Source organism: Rhodnius prolixus, unplaced genomic scaffold (genome assembly GCF_049639745.1).
Source record: "Rhodnius prolixus isolate KJV_2025 unplaced genomic scaffold, Rpr scaffold_1, whole genome shotgun sequence".
NCBI classification, from domain to species: Eukaryota; Metazoa; Arthropoda; class Insecta; order Hemiptera; family Reduviidae; genus Rhodnius; species Rhodnius prolixus.
Genome location: NW_027411581.1, coordinates 60,704,090 through 60,715,394, shown reverse-complemented (window position 1 = coordinate 60,715,394; position 11,305 = coordinate 60,704,090). Strand labels below are relative to the sequence as shown.

The 11,305-nt window shown below is 28.7% G+C and overlaps 1 long non-coding RNA gene across 4 annotated transcripts; it reads right to left on the bottom strand.

Moving 5' to 3' along the window:
- Positions 1-579: 579 nt before the first annotated feature.
- On the bottom strand, positions 580-7,522 carry LOC141451143 (uncharacterized). 4 transcript variants are annotated; one of them, XR_012456555.1, is made up of 7 exons: positions 5,539-7,522; positions 4,415-5,466; positions 3,971-4,177; positions 2,844-2,981; positions 1,152-2,153; positions 923-1,020; positions 587-720 (listed from the first exon to the last, which is right to left on the bottom strand). It is a non-coding gene; the product is annotated as an uncharacterized lncRNA (long non-coding RNA). The 4 variants fall into 4 exon arrangements; XR_012456550.1 differs by having other exon boundaries at positions 580-1,227; positions 1,938-2,153; XR_012456551.1 differs by having other exon boundaries at positions 923-2,153.
- Between the last annotated feature and the right edge of the window lie 3,783 nt (positions 7,523-11,305).

The window sequence follows — 11,305 nt, the reverse complement described above, 5'->3', positions numbered from 1 at the left end:
ACCTTTTTTGGTTGTAAAATCCTTATTTGAAATTTCATTTACCTTTCTCTATCACCCTCGTCTTTCCTTTACCAGCTGTTCAGGCTAGTTATATTTCTTGTACTATATTGTTGGATAAAGTTGGAAAAAGAGCTAATTAGAAACAACAACTTATCTTTATTACACACTGTACAATAATTATATTTTTTAAATATTCCTAAAAGGATTTTCGTCCAGAAAATTTATTTTACTTTTTAAAAATAATATTTTTTTTTTTAATAATAAAATTTGACTAAACTTTTTTTTTACAACAACCATTAAACAAACAAATGTAGAACAACAAGAATTCAAAAATTAGCGAACTTCACTTTACCACATATAAAATTATTGAGCAAAAATTTGGTGCAAAGAAAAAGGACGGTTTTGTCATAGCTTTTTATTTTTTATTTTGGACGGATAAATTTCATTTTTACAACATAGTTTTCCTTTCATTTCTGTACAAGATTAGTTGAATAAGTTACATTATTTAATGCTCTTGCATTAGAAGTGTAAAATGTTTATTAGCTATATGTTTATTCAAATTGTTCTTCAATTTAGCTCTATGTGGGCAATGAGGACATTGAAATTGAGGCTCCTTACCACATTCATATTTTTGATGAGTTGATAAACTTTCTTTATATTTGTAAGTTCTGCCACAATTATTACACTGGTATATCTTTCCAAGAGTTCCAAAAAAACAACCTATAACACAATATAAATTAGATAGGTATCACAACGGTTGAATCTATGGAAAAGAAATGATAAGTGGATTTCCTGGTTTCAGACTGACCGAAATCATTTTTTTCTACATAAAGAACGGTTACAAAAGAAAAAATAAAGTAAACGCTAAATGCTGTTTTGCATCTCCATAATGGTAAGAAGACCTACTAGTAGTTTTACATACGGCAGTATTTGGTCCACAGGTGGAAGAAGCTCTTGTTGTATCCAAGTTACAGCCAGCAAACATTATCCAGGCGCCAATGATCTTAGATTTTGACCTTTCTTAAATTAAAAAAACCAAAAGTATTGAATAAGCTTACTATGAAAGTGGTAATACTAGACAATACTAAATCTAAAAATACTAAATTTACATAGAATATTAGGGTAATAAATAATGCAAGATATGTACATACATGTGAAACGGTAATGTTTAGTGTAGTTATAATTATGGCTTTACTTATTATTATTAGTGCGCTGTTGCAGGAATCCCTAAGTTATAAAAAAAAATTAAAAACATTTAAATTACTTATAAATGATCAAGTAAGAAAGAAAGAAACTACTACAGTCTATACTCAGATTCCATAAACTTACTGGACCTTACTGCATATAGAGACACATATTTTATTAGATTGTTTGTAAGTGAATAAAGAGATGATAGAAAATAATATTTTAAACCTAACCGGCACTACTTCGTCCTTAAGGCTTTTTGACGGTTGTCCAAACCGCTATTTTAAATATAGTTACTCTTCCAACTGTTGCTGAGATGTTCAGCCGAATCCACAAAAATCTATCGCCTTCCCTTAAGGCAACTAATCTTTCCTGATCTCTTTTACCAATGGGAATTCCTTTTCCAAGTTCCAACATATAGAATAACGGTGAAAGGAAATATAATATGAGTAGTCACTGTTGGATGAAAATTCCCTTCACTCTTATTAGGCTGGAAACATAGTGGAACGGCGAGCAAAGCGGCGAAAACAAACACAAGTTAACATATGGGACTGCGCATAGTGGCAGCAAAGCGAAGATAGAGCAACTCTATCTAAAGAGAGTGTTTGTTTTCGCCGATTTGCTCGACGCTCCACTATGTTTCCAGCCTTAGTAACCTATTCGTAAATTTATGATAAATAAAAAATTAATAATATACAGAAAAACTTGTTTATTAATATTAACAACAAAAAAAAAACTATAACTACTCATACTTTGGACGTGGATAATTAATAAAGGTTTGCCTCATGATTCAGTAAAATGCTTAAGAAAAAGATGTCTCTTCAGATGAAACCTGTGTTTTGCTCTATAAGAACAGCGTGGACATTGAAACTGTGGTTCCTTCCCACATTCAAATCTTTGATGGAGCGCCAGACTTTGCTTGTATTTATATTTCTTGAAACAGGTTGGACAGACATAAATTGAACCACCTAAGAAAATAGAAAGTAGTAATTATTGAACTATTTTAAGGAAAATACTATTTATTCTTTTGATGTTGGTAATTACACGTTCTAAACTACATAATAAGTATACACAGAATACATTTTTAAAAAATCAATTGCATATCGCAATATTAATAGTTCGTAGAGATTATCCACCAACTTGGACAGGTCAAGCCATTGACTGAGATTTAATAAAAACTTATTATCCATAAATGGAATGAGATACATTATTTCTCCAAATAATTTTTAAACTACTTGTTATTCCAGAATAGAATAGAAAAATAGAAGTGCTAGTTAGGTTGGCCAAATTTGCTCCCTTTCAATATGTTAAACTTATTACCGATGTTATCTTTGGTTTGATGAAATAGTTTTGAGTAACATCTCACACAATGAATCTTTTATTATGATTAATATGTTAAATAGGAACAAGAAGTATCACCCATTCATAAATACAGACCTCTTGGATTTTGAGAACTGGTTTAATAATTTGATCCGAAGAGAATGTTTACTAAAGTACTTAGCTTTGTTTTTCAGGTGGCAGTCAATATTACCTAGAAATCATCTTGTACAGAATAACTGAAGAAATATTGAATATTAATTTGTTGCAATTCGGCCAGAAGGGCTTTTAAAGTGTAGAGCGCTCCCCTTAAATAAATAATAATAGCAGTAAAATCTCACCAAAAAGAGATATCTTGAGTGGATACTGCACTAAACTCCTACGCAGAGATTCCAGTTTCGGGTCCAGCAGACTGCCATTAGATTTTCTCTTCCTAAGAGCCTCTAACTCACTCACTGCCCAATTTTGTACAACGTTGTCTGTAACGAGAGTTAGGCAATGCAATAATAAGGATCAGAGTGCTAATGACCACAGCACTATCGCGCCCTGAACTAAAATAAAATAAATATCTCTCTTAAAGCGTTCCTTACTTACTCTTGGTAAGTAAGGCCAATTTTAGTAATGCATCTTTTTGTTCGGATTTTATGATCGCAATAAATGTTTTGCAAAAAATATAAAAATAAAAGGAACACAAAATTATGTCCTATTTTTATTGAACACTAAGTTCTTTATTTTTTTCATTAATTTATTTATTTTCAACAGTTAAAAAAAAATATAACTTTATGGAGAGACAATAAAACAAATTTTTGTTAATCATTTTCAATACTCGGCTTTAAAATTTGAGAAAAGTAGTAAATTAATTTGTCAAGCATTTCAAAAACTCAGATTTCAATTGAGTAGGTGAGTAAAAAGTAATTTATAAAAATAAAATTTTAATGGTGACAATTAGAAAACAGAAATACGTAATCACTAATATACTGAAAATTGAACACCAAATGCTTTTTAAACATTTTCGAAACAATTGAAAGCTTTTTAAAAAGTACATAAACATTAAAAGAATCCTTGTCGGCAATTAAAAACAAAATTAATAATCAAACATAAAACATGACATTTTTCATTCTGTACATTCAGTAAAAAAAAACTAGCTGTATAAAAGTCTATAAATCCAAGTACATCATAAAAGTGTAATTGTTAAATTTTCTGAGCAATTAAAGAAGCAATTTCAAGCACACAATAGCTATAAAGTGAAAACGAACAGTATGAATTCAAACATTAATCAATGAAAATATAATAGTTAATGGTAATAATTGCCTGTATAAGTAAACTCAAAAAGAAATATAAGTATATAACGAGTTACTTTGATTCTCGTTGAAAGCAAAATAAATTAGAATAAAATTACAAATTATAAATAAATATTTAAAATTACAATTCTTTTTTAGTTCCTTTCAAAGAACAAAAATTAAATTACCTAATTAATTTTGCAATTGTGGTAAAAGAGCCAATGATCGATGCAATAGATTGTAATGCCTTTTCAGAGCTCCTTTCTGCTTACTCTTGTAAGGACAATGCGGACAAGTAAATTGAGGATCTTTGCCACATTCATAGCGCTGATGGAACTTAAGACTTTGTTTGTATTTGTAAGTCTTAAAACACTTAGTGCAAACGAATCCTTTTCCTGCAAAAATTAACACGTTAAAAGATTATTATTACTCTTCTCATGGGATCTTGATGTATCTGTAGCACAATAACAAATTTATCCCAAATTTACAATAAACTTTCCCAAATAAAAAAAAATAAATATAAAGCATAAAAGATGGTAGTCGGTAAAGTGGAGGAACTTGGATTTAGCAAAATAGCTCTATAACGAAACAATAGATTACTATAGCTCACTAACAAACTCACATTTACTTACTGCATCTAAGTTGATCATAGCAGATAACATTCAAAATTCAGATGTAAATCACAGATAGGTTATAAACCCCAAATCTTTCAAATTGCCGGGCATTTCACTTTCTAAGATTTTATCGCACGCCACTAAATAAGGTTTTTTTTTTTAAATTCGAACAGTTCATTTTTAAATTACACAAATCTATTTTTAAATATGTAAGCGTCCTTACAATATTTTTTTGTTATAGACACAGATGATAATTTCTTAATTTTAAATAACTGAAAGTACCAAATGAAGAAACACTCTTGAGGAATTGTTTAATTATAAAGTTAGAAATAATAAAATAATTCATTATAACTTGAAAAATATTGTTAATTAATATCTTCATCCAGAAGTTCTCTTAAGCTAAACAATTACAATTTTGCCACTCATATAGAATTTAAAAAAATACAAACAACGAAAAAAGCCTTGATATAATTACAAATTTCTGTCGGTTGAAAAGAAAAAACGTCTTTACAAGCAACTTTAATGTCTTTGAATTTTTTTTTTTTTTAAAAATAGATACCATTTTTCAAAAACTGGAATGATAATCGTACAAGCATAAGAGTATCACTTTTGTTAAAAACATATGTGCCGAAAATGCAATTTTAATTAGATTAGTTATCCAGAAAAATCTTTAAGGTTGTCTAGCTGACTGATGAACGACAGGAGGACAATAAAATATTCTAAACCTCTGTACGTGTAATCCTCAGAAAAGTATATTATTTTAAGTGATACTAAAGATTAATTAAATAATTTGTCGTTTTTGTAATTGTGACAAAATTATTGTATTGTAATAAACTCACAAGACTTAGTAAAGGAGCGAAAGATACTCGTGTGACAGTTTTACATCAATTTTTTTTTATTTTGTAAATGTTTTAAAACAATATGTCCTTTAAGACTTCCTTTTTGTGTTGCTCTGTATGAACAGTGTGGACAAGGAAATTGCCTCTCTTTGCCACATTCATACTTCTGATGATTGTACAATCCAGGTCTTGTTTTGTAATTTTTACCACATCCAAAACATTTGTATGGAGCTGAAAGAAAAGAGAAAATGATTAAAAACTTAAATGAAATTAATTTTTGTATTTTTGTATTTTAATACTTACAGGCATTAGAATATCTGCAACTGCTCAAATTTAAAAAAATATTTTTAACACTTTTACACTGAAATTTGAATAATAATTTTGGAACAATATCGACTTGTGTGTGCAGTATGTTGAACATTTCGAACCTATTATGAAACTGTGCTAGTTCTTTTTTTTGGGGGGGGGGGGAATCTTGATAAAATGAAATACTTACTTATAGAGTCACTTATTCTCTTATGAAATTCGGTGGCAGAATCAACTAACCAATTTTAAAGTTTTAGTTATCTTAATTTTTTGTCTACTATTACTGTTTTTATTCATAAAAATTCCAAGATACAAAGAAATTCTCGATATCTTTACACAATAATTTTTGAATTTCAATTCTTTCTTTCAATATCATTTAATAATTTTATACCTATTTATTTAGAAAATTAATAATAATTACTTTTAAAATGATTTATTTTAATCAATATTAAAACGTACATAATATCAATAAGAATCATTTTATACAATGTAGACGTTTTTCCTCTCAAGTTTTGATCATTGTTAATTTAAAAAAATAATCTACTCTAAACACTACAATGAATTCTTTTAAATTCCCAAAGTATGGTGAACTCTGAAACTAAATCTTTTACTAAATTCTCCTAGTTAAAACTTTAAAAACTTCCTTCAAACTGAGTATTATTGGAACTGTTAATTCTTACTAACATATTAGTTTCTAAAAACCATACGATACATTAAAACGTAAAAAGACTGACTGACTGAAAAATAGCTATCTCACCATTTCCTTGAATTGACATAAAAAAATTTTTTGCTAGAAATATCTGAGCATGAAAGTTCTTGAATTTGAACAAGTTTAAACAAATTATGTAGGCTAGAACTTGACGAATAATATGGTAGAAGGAGAAAGTCGGGTGAACAATTTCAGCACAAAATGAATTACCTAAGACTACGTGATTCAATTTAATCTGTGCAATTCATTACATTAAACAGGATATTACTATATTACAGTAACTATTACAGGATATCTTTTGCCTAAAGTAGTAGCTCTAACCTTTATTTAAACTGCAGTACAGTAAAAGCTCCTTATTCGCGCTTCCTTCATTCGCGTTTTCACTATTCGCGGATTAAAAAAATGCGACCCAATTCCTATATTCGCGGAAGTACACTATGATAATAAAAGGATTCCAACAGGTATCCAACCCAATATCCTTTGTAAATGCCGTCAAATGGACTAATAAAAAAAGTAAAATAGATCTTAGTATTACAACTTTGCCTAAAGTATGTTGTTAAATGATATCGCCGAGGACTTTGACATAAGCCGCCTTCGCCGCGATCGGTGTTTTTGAGAATGTAAACGCACAGAATGAAAGCAATTGTTCGTGATCCAGCAATAGAAAAAAATGGAAGTGGCGTTGTCATTATGGATCGAAGACCGCATCCAAAAAAAAAGGGTGCCCCTGAGTGGTCCAATGGTCCGGGAGAAGGCAAAGTATCTTTACGCTCATTTTAAAGAACCTGATGGTAGTTGTAGTGGCAAGTTCAAACTTTGACTGCAAACAAAAGCTTTTAAAAACTGCCAAGCAAGAGAAAATTACAAAATTCTTCAAACCATTGCCTAAGCCTTAAGATAATCAAAATGTTCAAAAACTTCAATTAAATTGATTTTTTTATATATTAGTTTTTTTTTATTTTGTCACCTAGGAACGTATCCCCTATAATCCCATATAAATTACCATTCCGTATTCACGGTTTCTGTATTCGCGGCATATTTATGGAACATATACCCCGCGAATAAAGAGCTTTTACTGTAGGTAAATTTTTTATGTTTTGATTTGTAAATGTTTCAAAACAATATGACCTTTTAATCTTCCTTTTTGTTTAGCTTTGTATGGACAATGTGGGCATGGAAATTGCCTTTCTTTGCCACACTCGTATTTCTGATGGTTGTACAGTCCTGGCTTTGTTCTGTAGACTTTACCACAGCAAGAACACTCTATTGGAGCTGAAAAAAATATTAAACAAAAGAAAAAAATAGAGAGTTAAAATTCGGCTAAAAACACTTCAGAATTAGTTATAAAATTTAGTAAATATTATGCTGCAGACTTATTCTAAACAAAACATTTTTCATACGATATCACTGCAAAACAATTTATCAACCCTTTTTTTTATATACATATATATAATTTTCACTTACTAGGAGGAAAAGTAAGTATTGTGGGCGTGTCAAATTTTAAAAATGGAGTTTTGATCATAAATTCCGTACCCTAGGTTGGAGAATGTTCAAGAAATTTATATCAGCTTGTAAATTTTATCCACAAATAATTTATGAATATAAATTGAGACATCAAATTTGAAATTAAATGCAACATAGCATCTAGAATTTATTTGAACATTTATTTAGTAAAAAATTACTTTTACAGGTAACTTATTTCTAATTTAGATATCGTATTTACATATAAGTTACTAATTTTTTTTTGGTTTACTAGTTACCAATATCATTAACTCTAATAAATTGTTGAATGTTTTTAAACTTTTAAAACTAAAATGTTACAAATTGTAATTCATTTCAATGTATTTGTTTATTAGTGGAGTGTTTTTTGTAAATGTTTTAAAAATATATGCCGTTTTAGACTTCCTTTTTGGGTGGCTTTGTATGGACAATGTGGACAAGGAAATTGCCTTTCTTTGCCACATTCATATTTCTGATGATGATAGAGTCCAAGCTTTGTTCGGTAAACTTTACTGCATCCTGGACAAATTACTATATCTAGAAAACAATAAATACAAAATGTATATTAAAAATTATGTTTTTTATTTTTTTCATTTTTAAATATTTGTAAATTATTCCAAAGCTTGTCGTTAACAGCCTCTTTAAAAACTGGAAATCAATTTTGTATTTTACACAAACCAACGTAACAATGAATCCTATCAAAGCTTATTTAAACAACAACCTGACCGAATTTAGGACTATAAAATATTTAATTCTAAAGCTTTTCTATAACAAAATAACCCTTATTCGAATTTATTACAATATATTTTTTTTATAATTATATTTTAGCTCAGGCTTCTGCAGCAAAGACGACCATGTTACTTAATCTACTAAAGGGCACGTTGTACTTTAACGTTCTCATGCTTCCACAGTGACCATTATACCTTAATAAATATAAAGATAGAATTTTGTTTTCTAGACGTTAAGTGTTTCGAGCCTACCCATTTAGGAAGATTTATAAGAAAGTTCCACTCCATTCAATCCTCGAACAAATGCGAACGTATTCTTTTATAATTAACTGTTGTATCAATCCAAATTTTATTCAATTTCCTTAATTAACAAGAACTAATATAATTTAAAAATCGAAATAACTTATTAATTTATTACCACCTTAGGATTAAACTTTGGCTATTTGTTATTTCAGTTCTAAATCTCAATCTTCAGCATTACAAATTTTGACTGGAAATAACATGTGAATTCCTAAAATATTTTAACCCAAAGAAAAGACCGTGTGTTTTACGGCGACATGTGATCTTAAATGTCCTCTTTGCCGTCCTTTATAAGGACAATAGGGACACTGGAATTGCGGCTCTTTACCACATTCATGTTTCCTATGCTGATATAAGCCAGATTTATACTTGTATTTTTTCAGACAGTCCGGGCACTGATAAAATTCATCTTGATTGCCTAGAATAAAAAGAAAAAAGTCCCTTGTGTTAGTTGTATTCAGTAGAATAAGTAAATAACAATTAAAACTAAAACTTTATTTAAAAATATTGTTTTTGTTGTTGTTGTTGTTGTGTACTACCATACTGCTTCATTTCCAACAGAGAACCTCAATCTTTACAAATAATAACTAGTCTTAGATCCTGTAGCAATAAGAACGGTATCGGCAATAAATATTTCATTTTCAACATTAAAATTAAGAAAAGCAAAATGTTTGCTCATTTTTTCTTCACAAATCTGCATTTCTGCTCCACTTACAAAATAAACTAGATACCTAATTTATACATTATAATGCATAATAAATAATTAACTGCAACCTTAAAAATTTGCTCAAAACAAAAGCTCTCTTAACCTATTACTTAATCCTGGGCAATAATGTTAAATAAAATACTTAGGTGGTTCAATTCTTAGCATTGTAGCAATTAATGAGTTTATTAAAACTACTCCATTTTAATGTTTTGAGAGTGTTATAAATGATGCAACGTAAATAGCAGCAAGTAATTATGATTAAAATTAAAACAAAATATTGCTTTATTGTAAAATAAAGTAACTCATGATGTAAAGAATGTGTGGATGAGTTTAATTAAAGAAAAATTAATTTTTAATAAATCACAATTAATTAATTCCTTAAACTGAAACAAGTTAATTTGGCTCTTAGTTAATTCCAAGGGCTAAAAAAATGTTTCCATTTAAATAGTAGATTTCAAGAATTTATAATAAATTTGTTATTTAACTTTGTTAATTTGCTGAAATAATTGATGGCAATTAATTATCCAATAAATAAAAAAGATTTTTTTCTAAATTTAAACATTCTATTATTAGTAGTAAATTACACAAAAAGAGACAAAATACATTTCTGCTTGTTACCATCGCAACTTACACGGAATTAAAAAAAATTAAATTCCACCGTGTAAAACTAAAAACCATAAAATTTCAAAGTGAAAATTATTGAGCAATAATTAGCAAAACAATTAATTCTATTTATTAACGGCTAGTTTTAAATTAATGTTGCTGTGTTGAAGAAGTACGTGTCGTTTAAGATTACTATTAGTTTTGGCCCTGTAGTTACATCTGGGACAGCAAAGATGTGGTTCTCGATTGCAACCATACCGAAGATGGGCTGCCAAACTCTTTGAATCCCGATATATTTTGCCGCATAACTGGCATTTTGGAGTATTATATTTCTCGTCTAGAACAAACGTGTAAAAGTATAAATTGTTAGAATTTTTTTTTTCTATTAAAAAATTAACAGTCTTTCAATAAAAAAAAACAATCTTAACAACTGGGACTGGAAGAAGTATTCAGCTTAGATGTTCATTCCATCTTCATAAATTTGTGCACTTTGAAAAGAAAGTACTTCCAATTATAAATTTCCTTTACAACCAACTTAGCAGGTTAACCTAGATTTACAAAAGCCATTTCTTCGCACCTCAAAAATATTAGAAATTAGACAAACATAAAATTTCATAAGAATTGAGAGCGAACTTGAATAAAGTGCTAAACATTTACTTAGTTTCATCAATACTCCCGTAATGGCCTAATATTCAAATAACTGTTTCGAGAATTTTGAAATTTTGAAAGCTATATTAGTATTAGAGCCAACAGTGTGTCTGCAGTAGAGCTTAAAATTAATCTCCGGAATAAATGTTTTTATTTATTACAACTTAAAAACTGAAAAAACTTTTCTTGTCTTTTTTGTTCGGGAGAGGTTTCAGAACGTTCTTTTCAGTGAATTCTTTTTATTTCTGACAACACAAAATAACTTTTGGTGATATTAATTTTATTTCAAAAACACTACATATCATTAAATATTGAAAATAAGCAAATATTTATATTACAAATAAATAAGCAAAATAAAATATCATTGCACTAATAAATCTCCTTAACAAAAACTTACAGTTTAAAATGTTAAGTATAAGGGTTGATTAAACGCCAAAAGGTACACAAATCAGCAAGTACCCAACATTTCATTAATACTTCATTAATATTTAAGTAATTTTACTGCATTAAATTTCATTAATATTTTTTTGAATTTATTAGAGGTCACAGACCCTTATGCTGGCCATTTTC